The sequence below is a fragment of the Thermobia domestica genome, chromosome 15 (genome assembly GCF_964235325.1).
Source record: "Thermobia domestica chromosome 15, izTheDome1.hap1.1, whole genome shotgun sequence".
NCBI lineage: Eukaryota > Metazoa > Arthropoda > Insecta > Zygentoma > Lepismatidae > Thermobia > Thermobia domestica.
In genome coordinates this window covers 165,696,888-165,722,342 of record NC_137468.1, presented here as the reverse complement: position 1 = coordinate 165,722,342, position 25,455 = coordinate 165,696,888, and the positions used below count along the sequence as shown (strand labels likewise).

The window sequence follows — 25,455 nt, the reverse complement described above, 5'->3', positions numbered from 1 at the left end:
AGAATAGGGAAGAAGAGTTTGATTAGGGAACAGATTTAATTTTTCTACGAACTAGAAGTGATAGTATGTTTGCTGTTGTTGTTGCGGATCTAAATCGAAAATTAACATGGCGTCAGAGAAAATAAAGAAAAATTGTTAAAATGATTTGAGATGAAAATAAGTACGAAAAGGATGAAAGCGATAGTGGCTGGGATGATTGACACTGTGATAATTAATACTTATAGAAATTTGAGGAGAGAAAATAGAACAGGTGACTAGTTTTAAATGCCTAGGTTGTATTATTAACGAAAATATTAAATGTAAACAAATAAATAGAAAGCATTATTGCAGTGTGCGGAGCAGAAACATGAATATCACACGACAACGTGCGAAAAAGATTATCAAAATGCTGTAATTTAGTTCTCGGAAATTTGTACATTGAAAAGACGGAAAATTTAGTTGATTAGGACGATAAACCAATAAAAAGCATTAGGAATATAATATAAAGTGAAATACTTGAAACAGATGTTAGGACATTGTTGGAAAAGAACTTGTACTATGAGTGACGTGGTAGAAGGTATCATAGAACAAAAACAAGGAAGGTAGAGAAATATAAAATTAATAGAAGAGTTAATGGTATAATTCCTACCTCAAGACGAAGAACCCTAAGGATTGTAGTGTTTGGTCTAAATATGTAGCAAGTGATTAGAGAAAATTATAACTAATTGTACTATTAGAGGTAGAAGCCATCCAGCTAGCTCTTAATTCATTTAGCTTCCCATTTAAATTTAGTTTGCAAATTTAATCAACAACATTCGTTGAAGTCTCAATTCTTACATGCTAGCGCCCCATGTTCTTACATGCCTTCTTGATGTTCTTCACGCTTCTCAGAGAAGACTCCTAGGTTGGGGACCACTAGTCTATTGTGATTTTATAATGTTAAGTTCCGAAGCACCTAGACTCGGATTAGCGTAGAGCGGCAATTTGGGTCCTCCTCCGGTTCCTTATATGTTAAATAGATTAATTTATTGTACTAGAAATTCCTCATGTGGACGAGTATGTATTAGACTCTACAGATTATGATATTCTGCTTTCCCTTTTCGAAATCTACAGTAGTTTTCTTAATGTATTGGAGCAAAATGATCAACAGGAACATTACATTCAAATTCGGTAAGTTTAACTTATTACATTATTTTTCTCGGCTGGGGCGACGGAGAAGGGGAGGTTCCAGAAATGTAGCCTAAGATGCCAGTGTATTAATCCAGGCCTGTGAGCACCCACGGAATAAATTCATAGTGGACAAAACTATCCGTCCTATAAGTCCTTGGCGCTTAGCGTTGCCAGATCGGAAAGCCAAAATAATCTGTAGATCTACCGTAAAAAAAAATCTGTATCTTTATTAAAGCATCTGGATTTATGTAAAGATTTTTATATTTACCTCAGCTTTCTACTACTTCTTCAACACTATTTAATAAATAATGCCGAAACAGAACTAATTAAATTATTTCTTCTTGTAACATATTTCAATAACATACGCAGAAATCTATGGCTGTACGCTATATACAATAATACAAAACTTGGAAATAATATTTAAAAAAAAAAAACTAGATCACATTTTTTTGTTTGTTTATTTGTTTTCCGTATTGCCGCATTGCTTTGAATAATCTGTAGACCTGGCAACGCTGTATGACGCTTCTCGTAAAACACAGCAGTGGTCCAATCAGAACTTGCTAACATACTATACAAACTACCAAGGAAGGGTAAATCAAGTTCTTATTTTTACGTAAAACTTCCTTCTATATAGTAATGTAAAACAAAGATTACTAATACCATAAATCAAAATTTAGTTTTCATAAAAAATGTACGGTAACCACCTTACCTTCTAGTGGTAGACATTTACGATGATACTTTTTTATTTAACGAATTGTCTCAAGGAAACCATTCAATTGTTACTAGATTCAAAACAATACTTTATGTAAAGTGAATTCTGGATTGTTTAATATAGATTTATGTAACTAATACATTTTAAATTGGTAAAGTTCTAATTAACGATCATGTTTTAATTAGTAGCTCTTTTAGCTTGATGTCAAAATATACGATACAGTACGTTTCTTTACTTTCCCTAGTTTATATCACTGTTTGCTTGTACGAAAATTGTGGGAAAGAGTACTAATTTACCATCCTAATAACATCTTGCAATCAGCGGCATTTCACTGTCACCAATACGATATCCCCTCACCTGCAAGCTAAGATAACGATACTGATAAAGACGCCAGTTTTATGGTTCTGGTGCAACTACACAAGTGACAGTAATGCCAAATCGATCGAAAATTAACCAATTAACATTCTGTATTCAAACACTCGTAATCAGTGTTGTCGAATTGTAAGACATTTCAAGTGCATGACGGGAAAATTTTGTATGTGGGGAAAAGGGAGAAATAATAAAAACATATAAGAAGTGTGGGAAACTTATAGTAGTAAAATATAATTTTAAAAATTCTGAAATTGATAACGTACGAAAGAGGTAACATACGAAAATATTTGCTTTTAAGGAAAGCTGTTGGTGAAAGTATTGCATGCGCATGAGGAAATGTTCCCACCCACACGAATCTTTGGAAATATCAGCTTCTCAATCTTTGTGCACTCCAACTTACAAATGAAACTATCGAAATACATTAACGTTATTAAAAATTGTTGTAAAAGTAGAATCTGATAAAATAGAAGATTATATCAAAGCTAAATAAAAGTGTATTTAGGGCCTAAATGTGAAACGTTACTTAAGGAAATACTTATTTCAGGAGTCCATGACATTCAGAAAAGATGTTTGAAATTTTGTGTAGTTTAGTAAAATAAATATAGAAACGTTTATCATATAATGATCCAATCAGCGATGCAACTAAGCTAGTTGTCGCCCGGGGCAAGTACTCGCCTTTGCGCCCCGTCCCTTACCAACCAAATCAAGACGCTCCATAACTACACCTGATATTAGCATCACACAGTAATTCTCCTATTTTATTTTTTCTTCAAGTGGTAAAGCCTGGTTTCAAAATTGCAGTGCATAATTTAATATTTAGTACAAGATACAACACCAAGCTAATTAGTATTTGATTGCCGTAATCTGAGACTAGAATGCTTGACATATTCGTATAGTCTTATCATAATACATATCTACAAATCACAATGTTTTTGGAATTATATGAATCAACAGTCTATTGCTTTAGAAAAAAAATATTTATGACAACCAGTCAAGCTGTTGTCTCAAGTATTATATTCGGAAATTTCTAGAGATGAACATTTTGTATATCTCTTAAATCGGTGTAAGTTAAATGAAAACACAAAAAGCTGGAACTAAAATTTAACTTTGCTGGCTCTTTTGGTTGCAAAGATTTTTACAGTGTCCTCAAAAGATAGCTTTGATGCTAACTTATGCTCTATGAATATGATCCTAAGGTTGCTGAGTCGTTGTTGACCTGTTAAGTTTCTGAGATAACTTTTATGATCTTTCGTTTGCTAAAACTTCTTTCCTTGCCTAATAGTGAAAATAAATATTTGCCCAGTTTCACGCCATCCCCAATCCGGCGTCCAGGGCACAAGCCCCGTTTGCCCCTCCTTAGTTACGTCACTGGATCCAATGTATAAAGAACTAGATTTTTGTGCTCTACTACAGCATTAGGGAAATTTCTAGAGATGAACTACAGCTTCCATGGGGGGAAATCACAGTTGTGTGGACAATTCTGTGCTCCCTTGAGGGAAATTTTAGACTATGTACAGTCGTTGTCAAAAGTTTGAGGACGCTATTGACATTTTCAGACAAAGACTCTACATCCAAATAAAATACACTGTAGCCATCTATACAATACCATGTCTATTGAACTCATTTTTGAAAATAAACAAAGTGGTTCATACACGATACGAAAATCCATGGTCTTGTTGGCATCGAGATAAATTTATAGAGGAAAGCTGCTTGACAATAAACAGATAAATAATGAACAGACAACTAACGTCACGCTTTGTTTGATGATGCATCGTTTCAACGACACCTAGTGGTGTGTGTATGAGCTCTTGTCAATATTTGTCTCTTTACTTCAACGAACAGTTGTGTATGTGCTATTCAATCATTTAGTAATATGAACAAAATTGGACGGAAATCTGTGATATCTGATGTTGCTGTTTTCATTCGCGTGAGCCACTTGAATAGTGTGGTCAACATGAAAGTGCTATAAAATGCGGAAGAGAAACTGTTAACTAAGAGTCGGAGTCCAAGTTCAAGCGGTAATTTTGAGAGAAAAGAGGATCATTCTCTGAAAAAAAAAATCGTATAGTGATCGGACGGAGCAGTATGTCGGACTCTTGAAAGATATTCACAAAGTAGTGTAAATATTACACAGAAACACACTGATCGTCCAAGAATAACAACTTCTATTAAGGACATGTTAACTGGAAAAACAAGGAAACGGAATAGACGTTAACCGCTACAGGAAAATCAATAGAACTATGGAAGAGACATTTCCATTCGATATGAAATAGTAGTGTGACCCAGCGACTTCATATTTATGGTCTTGGGGTAAATAATAATAATAATAATAATGATAATAATAATAATAATAATAATAATAATAATAATAATAATAATAATAATAATAATAATAATAATAATAATAATAATAATTACTATTATTATTATTATTATTATTATTATTATTATTATTATTATTATTATTATTATTATTATTATTATTATTATTATTATTATTATTTCTTCAACCAGGAAACTTTACAAACAGCTACTCCTGGACCAAAATAATAAAATAAAATAACGACTTGAACGATGAACAATAGAAGAGTAGCTGTACTCTGGACTGACGAATCCAAATTCCAACTTTTCGCCTTCCAATGCTAGAAGTTTGTGTGTAGTCGTCCCGAAGAGCGCTTTTATTCCGACCATATAATACCTACAGCAAAGACGAAGAAGGTAGCGTCACTGGTTGAGGATCGTTACAGACTACCAAGTTGGTAATTTAGTTCGAATTAATGGAATAATGGACAAAAATGTGTTTCACAAAGTTTAGAGGAGGCATGGAATTCCATCACTAACGCGAATTTGAAGCGCAGTAACTTTGTACTATAATAGGATTATTACTACCTCAAACATTCTTTCAAGCTATGCAGTAATTATCTGCAATGCAGAGAAGACACTTACATCAGCAACATATGAAATAGTCATCACTATCATCGGATGTATTACCCATCGACACCTTGTAAGATGAACTTGACAGGACAGTTTGTAAATAGATGCTAACGAATACTGAATGTATTTGGAAGTCTCTTCAGAGCTACTCAATCGCATACCTTAGAAAAAGTTAGATAAATTGATCTACAAATGTCTGAAAATTGTAAAACTCTTATCAAGACTAAGAGTTGGCATTTCATTGAACGTAAAAATAATAAATTTGTCTCAGTGGGAACAGAACCATATGTTTTAATTTCTTTATATGAGTAATAATGTTTTTATTTTTGTATCGAAATAAGCCTCTTTATTAATTCTGAAAAATCAGTAGTATGCTTAGTTTTTCGACAATGACTATACCTGGAATCATTTCTCGTACTCAAACTTTCATTCCGTTCAAGCAATGGACCCTTATTGCTTGACAGGAAATGGACCTGTGAAGGCGGCTTCATTTATCATGTGTTCTTTGTTTGCCATCTCATCTCAGTGCATATACCACTGCTGGATTTGTGGGAAGTTGGTAGGAGCACAGCTTGGAACATGATGAATAATGGACGATTTACTCTGAATGAAGTGGACATCAATTCCGACTTCCTATTGTATAAGTTTAGTATTTTGTGTTTCACAAAAATATAAAGTAAACAGACAATATTGTAATATCCCACGTGGTATTGTGTACAAACAACACTTTATGCTTGTGTTTATAAACACCGCCACATGGTTTTACGTGAAGATACTACGCACCACGTGCATCCACTACAACCAGCAGACGACAGGCTTCTGGCTCAGGACTAGCTCGGGAGAGTAATGCTCCCGGAAGTAGAAACGAGAAACACAGTTCTGATTGGTTGGCGTTATCCACTTCTTGCCACGTTGCATTCAAATAACAGACAACAAACACTTGTTTCTGTCGGCCTCACTGGCCGAGTGTGCTAGCACTATATGCTAATAATAAAATCCTCCTTTGGCGCGAGTTCAAACCCCGGCCGAGGAGAGGTTTTTTATATTTTTTTTACATTTTTATAACACTTATTAAATTAAAATAATATGAAAATAATACTTAAAAAAGTGATTTATTTATTTTTATGCAGATAAGTAGTTGTAGTACTTATGCCCTTGTACTCCATGATATAGGGTCGCTTTGTTCCCCTTGTACTTCATGATATAAATTTTGTGACCAACTTAAAACAACTGGCTAGGATAGCGCGTAAAACAGCTGTCTAGAGTAGCGCGCGGAAAAACGAACTTCCGGGAGTATTACTCTCCCGAGCGGGTCGTTCTGGCTCCTCCTACGAAGCACACGATGACATCGGAGCAGCAGAGCCACCACCGTCTGGGGATCTACAAATTCGGCAGCCACCAGCGGACCAGTCACCAGTACCGGTTTTCTGGTGTCCCTCCTACTGTTTGCTTCAGAACATTTGGAGTAACCTAACCCCAAGCCTCTAGTCTGCTACGGACTCTTAGCTTTTCCTTTCTCCTGGCTTAGCCTGCTTCGGGGCTTTGTTGGGAATCCTACACCCAGTTGCTTAGCCTGCTACGTGGCTTTGTGGAGATCCTGTCTGCGACCTCTCGATCAAGGACTACCTGCCTCTAACCTCACAAACATAGAGAAGAATATCTTCGTAGTATTCCTGTAAAATACCGTTATTTAGTGAATTTTATAATAAAAGCCGGTAATGGGAGTCGGCTCCGGACACTCACTTTATTACCTTGCTCTACCTACAACCTACATGGGACAGAGTTTTACAATATAAATTTGACAGTATAAAACATTAAAAATCTGTATAAAATCAGCATTCGAGGTTTTCCTTTCCATTTATCACTTGCTTTCTGTAGTCATGATTTTTGTCGACGGGAACGGTGTTAGAGCACCTCTCATTCCACTTGGCCACGTCGGCTCCACGCTGATCCTACACGGAGGCCGTGCCTAGGGATTGCTAGGGAGCAGCGTTAGCTCTTTTTGTGTATATTGCGGTGCGGTTTTGCGGAGACTTACAGAGCTTTCTCTTTTATAATATTTCACATTAACTCATTTTATGAGTTAATGTGAAATATTTCGGGTCGGGCGGGGTCACCCGCTCCCCAAGTGCAAATCTGATGTGAGTGAAACCGAGAATAAACCTGGTGAAAAATTAAAAAAAAAAAACCAAAAAAGAAAAAACGAGTATCGTGATTCCTGTACGGTACCGTGTACTAAATAAAATGATGCTGATAGTGTAAATATAGAATCTAGTCGTACGAGTGGTATTGAGGCTCTGTCTCCTTTTGTTGAAAATAAAGCAATTACATGCTTAGCTGGACAGGCTAAAACTAGGAAGCCATACATTATTGGAATACGAACACAATGAGAAATGAACTAGAAAAAAGTTAGAAAACATTGAACCATTTTGAATTTCAGTAGAATCTTATTATCTACTAAACGCCAGTGCCAGAATTATTCCATGTTGGCATCTCCTAAACGCCAGTTAAGAGATTTCTGTGGCGATCTAGATATCAGGGACCTTATGCAGAGTCGTTTTGACGTATGATTACCTTCATACTAAAGGCCTGACTACTGCAGGAAACATGTGTTAGTCGAACTCTTTAGTATGGCACTAATCACGTGTCAGAACACCTCTGTATAATGCCCCTAAGGATTCTATGTAAACTGAGCTCACTGTATCTAAGGGCCCCGAACCAAAAATTCTACTCATTGTTTCATTTAGCAAACCTTGAAATCCGCCACTGATTACGTAATGTTTTTAGTGGTGGTCCAAAGCTAATACGACTTCATCATCACTTTCCATACATTGCTGGCATGAAAGCAAGCATCTTTACAAACCTAAATTCTTTCGGAGGACATCAAAATCTGCATCAGTTCACAAACTACTTTTCTTTCGCTGAAATCTGATAGGGTGGAAGATGAACTCATGGATACTAAGTAGATGGTAATTGGCAATGTTTGCTTGATATAATGAACTTTCAAAATACTGTATGTCAATTCTTCAATTGAATAATAACCGTTTCAGCACACACACTGTAAAATTTTAAACATTGGTTTCGGACTCTGACCAGCAACTGTCTCTTAAAAGAAACTCACTTTTAGTCTCAAAATCTCCTTTATCACACTATACTGTCTATGATAAGCACAGTGATGATCGAACTGTTGACGGTATCGCCATTGGTGTCTTAGACACATTCCATTATGGGTACAACAACATTTCTCATTTGCAAGCAACTGTGGTGCGACTTCTTTTCCCTATGCCGTTCACCATTTATTCGTTATATATGCCTCATACTGAAGCATTTTTGGTAGCTAGTCTGCTTTTGTTCTACAATCAATTTGAGCCACCCATATTGATTGTCTAAATGCGTACCATCGCCTATGGAGCTCCAAATTGACGATTGTGGCTGTGAGGTGACGAAATTACTTGAAGAGAGTGGTATGCCCATTCTTAATGACAGTAGTCCCATTTACTTTTCTAGTAGTTTAGGTACCTATTCTTGTAGTGGCCTCTCCCTGTGTATCGTTTACGTAATGGCTGTGACAAACATCTTGGCATTTCAGCTAAACTAATAAAACGCAAGCTCTGACGCGATGTTGCCGAGTGTTAAGGGGTGTAGCTATGGATAAGCAGACGAACTACAGCGCGATCAGGTGGCAGAGGATAGACGTGGATGTGCAGAAAATAAACGTGGCAATACCGCTGGATTCTCATTTGCTAGCAGCATTTAAAGGGAACTTGGAGCGCCGCTTTCAAATGCCAAGATGTTTGTCATGCCGTTTAGGTCTCTGTGCAGTAATTATTTTTCCTGTGATGATTGAATGCCTGCCTGTTACCAATCTCATCTTCCGCACTTCAATTTAAAGCGTGTTCGTTGGCCTGCATTTCGAAATTTCAGTGAGTGTAATCCTTCTGATGCTTTTCGTGTGTGTGCGGCTAAAGACCTATTCCAATAGACAGTTGTTGACCTTGGCCATAAGCGTTTCTGACATGTAAAAGTTGAGGAGGAGGATTACAATAAAGAATGCTTGTAGATCAGTACACTTAATAATATTACAACCTTTGTCAGAAAAGTTCCAGGACATTTTCTTTTATTTCTGAGTTTTCTATACTAAAAAGGAACATTTTTTTATTGTCATTTGAGCTCACTTTTGTGCCCTTGGGTCACTGGTTCCCTGGCCAAGGATCAATGACCTAGGAGATCTCAAACCAACCCTTCTAAATGTTGGCAATATGTATGTTGGCTCAAAACTCAAATTTTGGTAGGGGTACATAGCATCATTTCTTCAATTTCGGAAATTGCAAAAACTAAAAATTTGGTATGGTAGCATAGGATCATGGTGTGTATCTCTGTAGGTTTCGGTGGTCCATCTCGTTCCGTTTCCTGGATAAAATTTTGCCCAAAATTCAAAATTTGAATGTTTTAAACCTATTTATTCCCTTCGATAAGGTTTCATCACGTTATATTGTCATGTAGGCGAGTACAGTGGTATATTCTCCGTCATAGGAAATGGGTACATTGACGAACCCCCTTAAATTCTTGGAACGGTACATAGAAACATACCGCTCCTGGAAACTGTATTAGGTACCGTGTATCGGAAATTACCAATTCCAGTACTGATCATTTTGTTCTTATCAAATTGAGTTGATTGATATATGTTGCATGTGTACAATGGCTGGAAACACCTCATCTCCAGAAATTGTATTAAATACCGTATACCGGAAGTAGTTGACCGGAAGTGAATTGAGTTCATATATGTTGCATATGTGCAATCCCTGGAAACAACCCACCTCCGGAAATTCTATTAGATGCCGTATACAGGAAGTGACTAATTCTAGTGCAGATCGCTTTCTTTTTTGAAGATGAATTGATTGATATAAATATGTGTCATCTGTGCAATAGCTCGAAACACCTTACCCCCTGAAACTATATTAGGTACCATGTACCGGAAGTGGTTGACAGGAAGTGACCAATTTCGGCACTGATCTCTTTCTTTCGTCACGATGAGTTGATTGATATATACAGTATATTGCATGTATGCAATTGCTGTAAACACCCTACCTCGGAAACTGTATTAGATACTGTGTACCGGAAGTGACGAATTTTTCATAAAAAATCGAGTTGAGCTACATGTGTGTAATCAATGGAAATACCCCACCTCTGGAAATTGTATTAAATACCGTATACCGGAAGTAGTTAACCGAAAGTCACTAATTCCAGTGTCGATAGCTTTCATTTGTGAAGTCGAGGTGATTGATATATATGTTACATATGTGCAATGACTGGAAACACCTCACCCCCGGAATCTGTATTAGGAACAGTGTGCCGAAGGTAGTTGACCGAAAGTGACCAACTTTGGTACCGATTAGTTTCTTTTATCAAGTCGAGTTGATTGATATACGGGGTGTCCCAAAAAAAGCCCTGCATTGATCAAGTATAACATTCTAGTTTATGGGTTTATTTGCTTCGGCTCTTCCGAGCTTAAGAAATATAAGTAAATACACATTAAGAACAAATAATAAATAAACTAAGTCTAGCTGATGGATAGCAATAAGAAATTATATAAAATGCAATGAAATGATCAGTACAGTACTAGGGATGCGCACGAGACGAGTCGAGACAGGATTTTCCTGACAAAATTCGAGTCGAGACACGGCTCTTTCAATAGAGAAATATATATTTTTCGAGTCGAGACATCACTTTTACAGCACATTTTCGAGACGAGACAGCCACAAATCTTGTCTCGTGCGCATCCCTATACAGTACTCTTTACCTACTTTTGGGTCACACTGTATACGTTGCATGTCTGCAATCTCCGGAAATACCATACGGCCGGAAATGTACTAGATACCGCGTATCGGAAGTAGTTGACCTGAAGTGACCAATTCCGGTACCGATCGCTTTTTTTCGTGAAGATGAGTTGATTGTTATATACGAGATTGTATATAACGTGAAGATGAGTTGATTGTCTCGTATGTTATATGTGTGCAGTCGCTGGAAATACCCTACACCCGAAAACTATTATTCCCATAATAAAAACATATAGAACAAGTCCAATTTTTGACGAAAAATTACTACTCATTAGGTAAAATAAAAAGATTGCAGTTCTGATAAAATTTTATGAAGATTAAAACAGGCGATGTGGCAATCCTGCTGCAAAACCTGTCTTCTGCCTCAAACGCGAACACTTATTTGGCTGCTGGAAGGAGGATCGAACTTTTGTTTGCTCTTGTGAAGATAACTTTAATCGAATCGTAAAATTCAAGTAAGTAGGCTTTACATATTTATCTGGATATCTATTACATATCTGCATTGCACATATGAGAAACATGTCTTTCATAAATTCTTAGTGAATTTACAATTCATGTTAATTTTATAAGGAATCACTGGAAAAGTAACAAGTACGCTGTTATTGTCATCATATGGTATTTACAGGTAAAAAATGATGCACAGAAACAACCTACCTTGTTACTTCTGGGAACGTGTAGCTGTGAATGCATAACATATCAAGGTCAATTGGTTAACCATGATGTAAGATGGATGTTGTTCTTGATCTAGATTTATAGACTTTCAGACTGTGCTGTGCGTAAGTATCGGAAGTCGTATAGAACCAGTGGCGGATTTAGCCCGGGGCCGGGGGTCCTAGCTCCCCAGTTTTTTGAGTGACAAAAATAATGTAAGCTGTAAGCTATTATTTATATATTTTTGGAAGTTTATAGTAAACTCATGATATACTACCATAGTCTTAATTCAGCTGCTCCCCCAGTTTTCACCTTTTAGATCCACCTGTTTATAGAACGGCTGTGTCCGTCTATCCACCGACAAGTATCAGGCAAAACGATAAGAAATAGACAGTAAGAGTTTTTAAAAATCGATTTAGTCTCTCAAGAATAGGTTCCATCCAGTGGCGGATCTAGAAGGTAAAAATGGGGGGGGGTCAGCCAGAACCCAGACTATGATAGGTATATTAGAAGTTCACTAAAAAATAAAAAATAAAAAATATACAAATAATAGCTTAAATTATTTTTGTCACTCAAACAACTGAGGAGGCCTATGGCTAGATCCACCATGGTTCCATCTCCTCCATTAATCCCCTATACAGACTGAAAATCGTAGAAATAAGACAATTCCCGTGGCCCCGCGTAGCGTAGTCGCTAACGCTCTCGCTTTCGGTGCGAGCGGTCCCGGGTTCGATTCCCGGTGGGGGCATTCGGTCGAAAAAGTGTAAAACGCTTTTTCTGGTCAGCCACTCCTCATTCACACCAGGCAAATGCCGGGATGGTACTTAACTTATAGGTCCCAGGCCGCTTCCTTCCTTCCTAGGGTGACCAACCGTCCCGTAAAAACGGGATCGTCCCGTTTTTTCACTACCATTCCCGGTGTCCCGAAAAATTCTCCCGGAACGCTAAAATGTCCCGTATTTACATACATTGGATACAAAAAACCTTTCGAATCGCTAAAATTTCCTAATTTATATTATTTTTTCTAAGCTATGTGATTATATTGGGATATGTCTAATTACTGAGCAACGTCATTACGACGTTTGCGATATTGGATGTGGTGGCTGCACTGTTTTCCCTCCTAGGTCTCCCCCTCTAAGACTCCCACTTCGCAGACGACAGTGCAAGGGGCTGAAAGTCTTATGAACAATATAACTTGTTTTTACTCTCTGTTTGGGCACATTGAGGCGCTGTCATCAGTACAGTCATGTCCAAAATGATTGTCGCGTATCTATAACTGTCTTATTGTGAGAATATAACCAAGGCAGATAGAAACATGAAACCTTTTGTAACCTTCAAGGGGCATAAAAGACAACATTACGCTGATATGAAGAACCCCCCATGAGTTGCTGGGAGGTTACGGGGGGTAATTACAAAATTTTAAATAGCAACTCCCACCGTGTTATATCTCGTTAGAAAGGTAATCACATGCAGAGACCAATTTTGGACACTATCTGTCGCTAGCGTGTCCCTATCCAAAATTTCGGCCATCCCTAAAGTAGGGTCGAAACGTTCCATGCATAACACTAAGGTCAGTCTCCTGAAAAAAAACAAGGCAGATGAAAACATGTAATCTTTTGTAACCTTGAAGAGACACAAAAAAACAACATTATGCTGATAAGGAAAATCCCCTATGACGGGGGCCTAAGGGGGTTACGAGAGGTAACTACGAGTACTTCGACCGTACTTACGGATGGCCGCCATGATGGATAGAGACAACACGATAGCGACGCGCAGTTTACAGAATTGGTCTCTACACGTCATTAGCTTTCAAAGGAGGTACTGCATGATGGGGGTTTCTATTTAAAATTTTATAGTTATCCCCCGTAACCCCTTGAGCGCACCTCATGGGGGGTTCTCCATATCAGCATAATGTTGTATCTTATTTCCGTTGAAGGATATGAAAGCTTTCATGTTTCTATCTCCCTTGGTTTCTTCAGGAGACGAGCCTTAGTGTTATGCGTGGAAAGTACTTCGACCCTACTTTCCGGATGACCGAAATATTGGATAGGGACACGCTAGCGACATGTAGTTTCCAAAATTGTTCTCTACACGTGATTACCTTTCAAACGAGATACGACACGGTGGGGGTTGCTATTTAAAATTTTGTAGTGACCCCCGTAACTCCCTTGAGCGCACCTCATGGGAGGTTCTCCATATCAGCATAATGTTGTCTTTTATGTCCCTTGAAGGTTACAAAAGGTTTCATGTTTCTATCTACCTTGGTTTCTTCAGGAAACGGGCTTTAGGGTTATTCGTGGAACGCACTGTATATGATACTATTGCATATAGTATAGAATTATGTATATAAGACAAATCAGTCGATAAGGTGATACCGAAAAAGGAGTTGTGATGTAGAACACTAACATTCTTTCTTAAGATTCGCCTTATGCATCTTCTTCCATTGTTTACATGTCTTGAGGATGTGAACTGTGGCACCTTTTACGTATTGCGACTCTTTGCATGTTAGAGATGAACTACCGAAAAAGTGAATAAAATCTTGATGTGAAATAATTTGATATATTGAATTAAGTTTGTTTTATGTTGGGATGGGAGGACAATATTAAGATGGATCTCGCAGAGATAGGAATACAAAGTAGAAACTGGATGCAACTAGCTAAGGATAGAAGTCAGTGGAGAGCTTTTGTGAACGCGGCACTGAACCTCCGGGTTCCATAGGCCATAGAGTTAGTTAGTTAGTTATTCTTCTAACGTGCTTGGGCCGCGGTGGCTCAGTGGTTTTACCTCTGCTGCTTGGGGTCCTGAGTTCGATCCCAGCCCCCGCCAAGTGAACTTTGTGGTGGACAAACACCGTGTGCCTGGGCTTCCTCGGGATTCTCCCGTTTTCTCCCACTTTCTTCATTCCACCATTTCATTAATTTTTCATCATCACCGTCTCCTTTAGCCTAGCCGGCATAACCGTGGGACGTAAAACAAAGATTTCATTTTTCTTCTAACGTGCTTCAAATCAAATACACCAATTCAAAAGAAGGTTACGCTCCCAGTCAGTCACAGAACACTTTTTTTTTTTTTTTTTTTTTGAAAATAAAAATCTAACCAATCAGTTTCTGAGCAATGAAAAAAGGGAAATTTTTATGACGTGCAGTTTGAAAAGAATGAAAGCTGCGTGATATACTGAAATCAAGGGGCTTTGAAATAAAGTGGAGTTGTCGGGATAATCATTACTATTAAATTTTCTTGATATGTACAGTAAATATCCCTTTTTGTGAAGATTAGGAATTCCTGTTCTACCTAAAGAGAAGAGAAGATCTAAAATGTTCTACAAAGTGCTGGAGAGTGACTGGGTAGAACAGGAAGGAATCTGGACTTTAATTATGCACACCTAAATGAAAAGTTCTGTAGTTTTCTTTGTACTTATCCATATGAAGAGTTCTGTTGTAATTATAGTTTTGTACACACCTAGGATTTGTTTTAATTAGCTTTATGTACATCCAAATGAAAAGTTGTCTTTTAATTATATTACAGTAAGACCGTTCATTTTAAATACGAAAAGTAACTGTGATGCTATTTGATTTTAAAAAGGTCGTTCTTGTGTGGTAGCATATAGCAGTCTTTTATTTTGAGAAATGTATAAGTATTTATTTTAATTCTGAAATACTGATCAAGATATTTTTTTAAGCAAAGATCAAAATGTGAAATATATACTTATTATAACAGTCTTACGTCTTTTATTGGGTTTTCAGCATTTCTTTAAATTTTACTTCCGTAAAGTGAAGAATTTCAGATAACATTTTAGATGCATAATAGTTGAAGAAAAATAATCATTTTTTATGAATCTGCGCTTATGGTTCCGTCGCTTGAATTTAGTCCGTTTTGTCTGAATTTTCCTTGGGGTTTGTCCTCTTGAATTTTGTCCTGCATTCGTAGTAGTTTGGTAATTCTAACAAAGGCTGTAAGAAGAATAACTATTTCTTCAAGTTTCATCATAAATTTTAGATGTGTAGTTCTTCTTATTCTACTCGGGAAAATGACGGGGATACAGTTATTTATCAACAGTGTTATTCACATCTACTTTGGTAAAGATGAATGCGATTTTTTTTTTTTTAATACCTGTGGCCAAATGGAAAATTGATTGACTCACCGTTTGTCATTGTAACTGAAATGAACATAAAACAAACTTAATTCAATATATCAAATTATTTCACATCAAGATTTTATTCACTTTTTCGGTAGTTCATCTCTAACATGCAAAGAGTCGCAATACGTAAAAGGTGCCACAGTTCACATCCTCAAGACATGTAAACAATGGAAGAAGATGCATAAGGCGAATCTTAAGAAAGAATGTTAGTGTTCTACATCACAACTCCTTTTTCGGTATCACCTTATCGACTGATTTGTCTTATATACATAATTCTATACTATATGCAATAGTATCATATACAGTGCGTTCCACGAATAACCCTAAAGCCCGTTTCCTGAAGAAACCAAGGTAGATAGAAACATGAAACCTTTTGTAACCTTCAAGGGACATAAAAGACAACATTATGCTGATATGGAGAACCTCCCATGAGGTGCGCTCAAGGGAGTTACGGGGGTCACTACAAAATTTTAAATAGCAACCCCCACCGTGTCGTATCTCGTTTGAAAGGTAATCACGTGTAGAGAACAATTTTGGAAACTACATGTCGCTAGCGTGTCCCTATCCAATATTTCGGTCATCCGGAAAGTAGGGTCGAAGTACTTTCCACGCATAACACTAAGGCTCGTCTCCTGAAGAAACCAAGGGAGATAGAAACATGAAAGCTTTCATATCCTTCAACGGAAATAAGATACAACATTATGCTGATATGGAGAACCCCCCATGAGGTGCGCTCAAGGGGTTACGGGGGATAACTATAAAATTTTAAATAGAAACCCCCATCATGCAGTACCTCCTTTGAAAGCTAATGACGTGTAGAGACCAATTCTGTAAACTGCGCGTCGCTATCGTGTTGTCTCTATCCATCATGGCGGCCATCCGTAAGTACGGTCGAAGTACTCGTAGTTACCTCTCGTAACCCCCTTAGGCCCCCGTCATAGGGGATTTTCCTTATCAGCATAATGTTGTTTTTTTGTGTCTCTTCAAGGTTACAAAAGATTACATGTTTTCATCTGCCTTGGTTTTTTCAGGAGAATGGCCTTAGTGTTATGCATGGAACGTTTCGACCCTACTTTAGGGATGGCCGAAATTTTGGATAGGGACACGCTAGCGACAGATAGTGTCCAAAATTGGTCTCTGCATGTGATTACCTTTCTAACGAGATATAACACGGTGGGAGTTGCTATTTAAAATTTTGTAATTACCCCCCGTAACCTCCCAGCAACTCATGGGGGGTTCTTCATATCAGCGTAATGTTGTCTTTTATGCCCCTTGAAGGTTACAAAAGGTTTCATGTTTCTATCTGCCTTGGTTTCTTCAGGAGACAGGCCTTAGTGTTATTCGTGGAACGCACTGTATACTTCTATTTTCATATTTATATTGTCAATGTAAATATCAGCAATACAAAATATCAATATCAATATTGAAATACTTGTATGTTTTTTGTAGTTTCAATCAAATCAAAAGGTCAGATAATCGGGGATAAAGGCCGTCTTACGCATCCTTTTGCATTGTTTGCTTGGCCAAACATGTCTTGAGGATGTGAACTGTGGCATCTTTTAAGTGGTGGTTTTAGCGGGTAGGCCGGTTAGGCACGAGCCTACCCAGAAATATTGAACAATATATAAACACTAAAAGATACAATAAAGAGTAAATATATTTTCCACTTTTTATATTAATAAACACTACGGTAGCATCAACCACTACTCTAAAAGTAATTTTCTATTGTCATTAATCAATCAAATGTGCATATGTATCCGTAAGTGATGGAGTGGTTCTATCTAAAATTAAAATCCTAAAACTGCTCCTGACTGCAAGCCTTAGGATGTTGGAGGTGAACTACTAGAAAACTGAATAAAATATTGTTGTGAATTGATACTAGACCGAAGTAAGGTTGTTTTATCTTCGTTTCAGCTACAATGTCAAACGGCTTTCTTGCAACTGAGTCTATCAATTTTCCATTTCTCTTCAGGTAGCTTTTTTTAATCACATGCATTTTTACTGAAATAGATATGAATAACACTGTTAATAACAGAACTGTAAGTAGTATTGATTTAGTGTGGTGACCATCAAACGATACCGCGCCTTGATAAGAGATAGTTTATCGCTTGTTTAACTATGGATAAGGGCAGATAGTGAGTATCGAAGGAGGTGATGAAATTGGGTCAAGAAAGGGAAAAGGTCAATTGATTGATAAAGAACACGTGATGTGTTTTACAATGATAGATGACGAAAGGAAAGGTTGAATGACCACTACGAAGGTCACAGTGGATGGTCCATGGAAATGGAACCCAGGACCCAAGATTGACCCCTGTATAGGGACACCCTCCCCTGTTTAATGAATTTTAAAAAATATGAAATTATATTTATGTGGACAGAGGAATTGAACTGGGGAAAATAGGAAATAACTTTATTTTATTTTATTGCATTATTTAGCCATATTTGGTGTTCGTACTAAAGACGGAGTCTTGTTCTTGCACATCCATCACCGAAGAACTTAAGACATGAACTGAGGTTTAGCGCGCTTTGAAAACCCGGATGAATTGACCTTTGTACGATTAGATAAACTTGTTGAACGACGAAACATCATGTGACGATGTGTAATTTTGACCGTTGATACATGACTAAACATTATGTGATAAGTAATTTGGGGCTACAATCGTATGATTAAGTAGCATGTGATTGATGACTAAGCACATTTGATTAGGCATAAGATGAACACGTGATGAATTTGAAAGTACTTTAAATACAAGTCCTAAGAGAGAAAATATATAAAGACACACAATGCAGTCGTATGAGAAGAAGGACCACTGCAATATTGAAGCATCATTATCTGATGCTGAAACAGAAATATATGAATCATCTTCAGATGAAGAATTTGATATTGATGAAATAGATTCATCAGTATCAACAGTTTCAGAAACCCCAGCATCATCACCATCAAGATTTTGGAGTTTAGACTGTTCTTGTAATAGTCAAAATGTGGAATGTATAAAGAAAGCTATTGAAAAATGGAAATTTAACGACACGTTAATATGTGATGGTTGCAGAGAAGGATCGTATCATGTGTATGCTCATGATTGTATGAATTTACCCCCAAAATCATTGGAGGTCCGTGCTTGGAGTGTTATAGCAAGCCCTAGTGTTGAAGATGATGTGTTTTATTTGTACGCCAACACCCACATTATTGGAATATTAAGAAGAGAAAAATTTTATGAGGCATATTTGGAATTATTAAATGATACAGACTATTTTCCGGAATTACTAGAGGTTCTATTAAGAAAAGACAGAAGGAAAAATGTATCCGAATAGTGTGAGTGTTTTATGTGTGTTATGTAGTGCTAAAAATATTAATGCGAATTGTGTATTAAAAACAATAAATGTATACTTACGTGAGAATAATCCGCTGGATTGCAAATCAAGTACTCTTCATGATATTGGATTATTTGCAGCAACGTATTTATCTCTTGATAAAACTCTTGGTGAACTTTTTGAATTGTATGAACAAGAACATAGTGAAATCTCATTTATATGCTTTATGCGTAAAACTTGTGATCTTTTAAAAAATACAGAATTTGTTGGACAAATTATACCATATTTCATTCAGCGCACAAATGAAATTTCACCTTGCGTAAATCAATACATTATTGATATTCAAGGTTTTAAAATGTCTGATAACGAATTTATTATTCGTGAGTTTTGTCTTAGCGCATGTGATGATACAGTAAATTTTCATTGCTTGGTAAAATCACCAATAGAATATAATTTATTGTCATTAGGTTGCCAAAAACAAATTGATTGGCTGACATTGAATTTACACGGATTGAACTGGGATAGTAAAACAGGATATACTGTATCATTCATACGTAACCTTGTATATCAATTATGTACAATGAATTCAACCTTTTATTGTAAAGGTTTAGAAAAATCTCTTTGGATTAAGAGAATATTTGCATTAGATAATGTTATTGATTTAGAAACAGAACAATGTCCAGCATTAAATGATTTGTGTGGAAATACATTTAATGAATATTGTTCTTTTCACAAAAATGTTGTAAAGAAATCAGGATGTGCATATCGTAACGCACAACAGTTGAATTACTGGTGGAAATATGAAAGATCAACAGCATTAACTAATGCATTATCAAGATTGTAACGAGGATTTGTAAATTAAATGCCTGAATATAGTTTAAAAATTTTTATTGTAAAAAATATATACAATAATAAAAAAATAAAAAAAAATTACTTGTGTTTTCTTTTTAAAATGTTGTTTACATGTTTATAAACAATATCATCATTCTTTTTTAAATTTTTGTTGTTAAACAATTTTAAACACTTTTCAAATGATTGAGTGCGAATAATATGATGCAAAAAATATAATACAAAGTATCCGCATAACACAGAATCATCGTGCTGATATTGTTCACTGTTTGTAAAATACAATTTAGTATTTTTGGATAAAAAATTTTTTATTTCCTTGGGAATGTCCATAGCAAGACTGTCAAAATAGAATCCATGTTTTTTCTCATTAATGTACACTGCGACCCAGTGTGATCCACTTGAATTGGATGTATCAAGATTAATAACAAGTGCTGCAGGTGGTTCTACCATTACAGGAAGTTTATCAATAGGATAAATCCCGGTAACACTTGCACCAGTCACTTTATCAGTCACTAATACTTTTAACAATTCGTCACTATACATGATTATTATTATTTTTTAATTATAGTAGGTATGTAATTATCACTGTTTTTCACATGTAAAACATAATCATACACTTTTACATATTCACTATATAGTAATGCTTCATGAATACTGCACCTATATTGTCCAAAACGATGTTTATTATGTGCACACTTGTGAACGTGAAAACTTAATGCAGTATACTTTGGACAGTCTATTTCTTCCAAATTTGTAACATTTCTTTGCAGAATTTCTTCAAGAAAACACTTTCTAGTTAATCCATATGTGTAAATACTGGTGGTATTTGAACAATATGATTGAATTATTTCCTTAAGAAGTGAATACTCTACATCGCCCTCGTGCCAGGTAATGCCATATACATTTTCACTTAGATATTTGTTTGTATTTATGATTGGCTCAGACAGCTTATTTAATGGATATGGTGGTTTAAATATCCAATTTTGTAAAAACGGAACGTCAGGATTTACAATTGCTAGTTCCTTTACAATAAATTCCTCATCATTATTATGGAATGCGGAGAAGTGTACAACAACCCTCATTCTACTCAACTGAATAAATTAGAAGGTGTTATCAGTATAAATATTTCTATCTTTGTCTATTTGTGCTAACGAATCAAATTGCGCATAGACAATACATGTAATTGGTTCAGTTAAAGTTTCTGAAAATGATACTTTTAAATTTACAAAAGAATCACGAACTACATCCCAAGTGTTGTCATCTAAAGTTCCAGTTGGAGATAGAATAAATGCATACAGAGAATATCCATTAGGATATTCTTCAAGAGTAACAGTATGTGAATAATTTTGATAATATATACCAGTACCTGATATCAGAGTATAGTAACTTAGAAGGTATAAAACATTATTAAAATCAGGCGTAAGGGGGTTGGGAGGGAATGATTTTGATCCAACATGTAATTGCAGTTTGTTAACGTTAAAGTTTTGGAACTCATATGGATTAAGATGTGATTTACCATTGAATGCTGTGTTGGAAATGAAACCAATAACCAGACCTTTAGGAACATTACCCAGAAAGAGATTATCAAGGTTATATGACTTGACTTGTGCAGGAATAGTATAAGATCTTGTTTCTACTCTTGTGAGAGGTAACTTGGCCGTTTCTGAAACCATTCGTGTATTTAATTGCATAGCTAAATCTGCAGCAACATCAATACGACGTACATGTAGAATAACTTCTTCAAGTGCAACTTTATAACTTGTATTTTCAGGAGACATTAAACAAAAGTTATCTTTACTACGATGTAATTTTACACGTAAACTTACTTTATTAGGAAGCATACGATCTAAACTTACAATATCAGTATGAAGACGTCCGTACATTTCAAAAGATTTACTATTTTTTATTTTATTGGTACGCTTTTGAAAACCATCATTTGTATTATCTAATTTATTAAAATTTTTTGCAGTATCTTTATGCCACATAGCACATGCTAAATGTGTTTGAGAAGCATCATGAGAATAATTTAATAAAGTTTCAATGTATGCACGATAAGGATAAGATCCTGATGAAGAACTAATTAATTTATCATTTAACGAAATATCAATTTGACTAAATAATGAATGTAGGAAATTATTTACTGGTGCAACAACATCATCATTAACTAAATTTTTACCATCATCTTTTGTAATTTTACAACGTACATAAAGATATAGATATGCTGGATGAATAAATTCTCCTGTTTCTCCAGGAATAAAAAATTCAATTGGTCCTTCTGATGTTAATGTAGAAATAGGTCGATATTCAGCATTTATAGTTGCTTCAATAGCTGTTTGTGTCATTGGTATTGAAAAGAAATCAAATTCATTGGTACAGCATTCAGAACTATCGGAATTTAGGAGCGACATTATGAAAAGATATCGTTTATATGTTTACGTTTTGTTGGTGGTCCAAAATTTACAATTGCAGGAGCCTTTCTTTTGCGTGACCGTCTCTTACCACTACCAGTTAGCAACTGTCCAACTTTATTAATAGCTTTTGTCTTTAAATTATTACCAGCTTCTTTTACACGTGCACGAACTGCTTCTTTAAATGGTTTATTTTCCAATACATCACCCGCAACTTGTATACCGGTTTGCAATGCTTGACGTCCTACAGTTTTTGCACCTTGTTTAAGAAATGGTAATGCAAAACGAAATAACCCTTTAAAGAAACTCCCTATACCATGTCCCCTTTGATATACAGGTCCTGAAAAATATGGTATTCCACGTCCACGATGTAAAGTAACACGTGTAGATCTCATTTTATTATTATTATTATTATTATTTAACAGGAGAGCGCTTAAAATGAAGTGTTACGGTCAGTGTCCCAGATCGGAATGGCAAATTTCGCCCTGCATGATCTTTTAATAGTATTTCAATTGTGTTAAAACAAAATTTTGCAAGTGGCATATAATGAATATCTTCAAAGGTAATTGTTTGAACTTTTCCATATTTAATATCTGAAATTGTTGCTATACGCAGTAACGGAGCTTTTGTATCACCTAAAAATTGATATTGTATAATGTCGGTATAAATAAAAATTTGATGTGGATATCCAATATCTACGTATGGTTGTTTGAATCCACGGCGTTCTTTTACAAGATCTGATTTTTCAGAAAAACCTAATTGTAAAGCTAATGTATGTGACAATGTAACAGATTCTACACGTTCATCGCATTCAACACGTACAATATTTGAAAAGCTAAATCGTATAAATCTTGATATTGTATTTAATTCATCTATTAAATGATGAATGGATGGATAATATCCAACAACAACTTTACTTTTCATAGGGTCTGCATTTTTAAATTTGTACCATACAACATTTTCGCCTTCGGTGACGTTATAACATGTTAATGGAATATGTACTTCACTTAACCCTACGTACCAATCGGATTCTGATAATCGTACATTATTTTTCAACTGATTAATAAAATGTGTTGGATTATTTGTAGGATATACATTTGCACTAGCGTTTGAAACTAATGTAATGTAAAAACTATCATCAATACTTTCAGAAATCATTTTCGTTTAAAGTGAAGTGTCAAGTTTGAAGTCCCGAAACGAAATGGTAATTTTAAACCGTGTTCATCTTTTAAGTTTACTTCTATTGTATCAAAATATTTCTTTTCAACTTTAACATAATGGGGTGTATGAAACACAAAAGATTTTACATTACCGTGTTGTACATTATATACACTAAGTTTTCGAAATAACGGTCCAATATTTTTTTGATGTTTTACAATATGAACACAAACATTAATTCAATTGGGAATATTATAATCTAAATTACATGGAAATTTACCCCGTGATAATAATAAATCAACATTTCTAATTTTTGTGTATACTACATTTTTAATATCGTGTGTATTTTCATTAATAAATCCAAAAATATGTTGTAATCCTGGTGTAATACTAATCATACATTGATCTTCTAATTTTAAAGAATGTTTAATTACAATTTGATTTTTATTTTGTAAATATTGTAACATACGAACATTTTCAGGAATTAACTCAAGAATAGATTCGATAGAAGAATAATATCCCGGTGTAACACAAACATGATGACGTTCAACTTTATCATTGATAACAGTAGTAATTATTATTTCTTCATTTTCACCAACATTATAAAAACTCCACGGAATATTAATTTGTGTTAATGCAACACCCCATTCCCCATCATTTAAATCAATAGGTTGTGCTAATTTAACGCGAAATAAAGCTATTGTATTATTATTAAAAAGTTTACTACTGGCATTTGAAGGAAGAGTAACGTAAAAGTCATGTGTAAGGTTTGAATTCATTTTGAAGACTGAATAGAATCGGATCTAATCCATGAATTCATACTTGACGGATATCCCAACCATTTTACATACATCCACCCATTTTTACGTTTTAATACTTTTTCAATAAGATAAGTTTTTTTTGAATTTATAATTACTTTTTGTAATTCTTGTGCATAAAATATTCCTTTAATTTCTTCTCCATTCCAATCTTTTAATTTATAAGTCACAGGATTAGATTTAATACATTTATCAACAATAAATATTTCTTGTGACCATTTAGGTAAATATCCTTTTTCCAATACATGTTTATACTTACTAACACGAACATAATCACCCGGACTAAATTTACAACTTGCATTCTTTTTATTTATTGTATTTCCGTATAATGTTTCCCACACTTGATTCACATTGGAATCATTTACTTCTGCAGGCGCCATTTTAATACTTGAATGATATGAATGGTTATAATTATTGACAATTTGATCTAAGACATTAATATAACGATAAGTATTTTTTGCAGTAAAGTAACGATACAATTTTTCTTTTATCGTTCTTATAAAACGTTCTGCTAAAGCACATTTAATTTCGGAATGAACACTATAATGATTAATTTCATATTCTTTAAACAATTGTTTTACATGACGATTATAAAATTCTGTACCTAAATCGGTATGGACATTAAACACGGGTAACTTGAAATTTTTTAAAATTTTTCTTATTGCTTTTACCATTTCAGGACCTTTCTTTGTTTTTAAGGGGACACAATATGCATAACGTGAAAAAATATCAATACAACATAATATATACTTATAATTATTATTATACTTTGCAATGTTTTGCATATCTGCCAATCCATTTGTAATGTTTCATTTGGTGCACTAACATAATACTTTTTCCGTTGAAAAACTTTACGAATTGGTGCATGCAATGTATATGCATCTTGAGAAGCTAACCAATTTTTAATTTTCTTTTTAGATAATTTTGTTTTACGATGTAATGTTTGTATACTTGATAAAGAATTAGGATTTGAATAATCATAATATATTTTTGATAATTTTGTCATTTTTTTACATACTATATTCTTTCCAATGTTTAAATAAATTAGATACTGCTTTAGGACTGGATGATTTTTTTATTTTACGAATACGTTGGCTACTACTAGTATTCAGTTTTG

General features: G+C 35.2%; 1 protein-coding gene and 1 non-coding gene across 2 annotated transcripts in view; both read left to right on the top strand.

Annotated features, from left to right (window-relative positions):
• Positions 1-11,405: 11,405 nt before the first annotated feature.
• LOC145671341 (protein scarlet-like) overlaps positions 11,406-25,455 on the top strand; it is a 138,011-nt gene continuing 123,961 nt past the window's right edge. The window contains exon 1 of the mRNA XM_081740363.1: positions 11,406-11,459. The gene's annotated coding sequence lies outside the window, so the exon portion shown is untranslated. The remainder of the gene's footprint in view (positions 11,460-25,455) is intronic.
• TRNAR-UCG (transfer RNA arginine (anticodon UCG)) lies at positions 12,330-12,403 on the top strand. Its single transcript has one exon. It is a non-coding gene; the product is annotated as a tRNA-Arg (tRNA).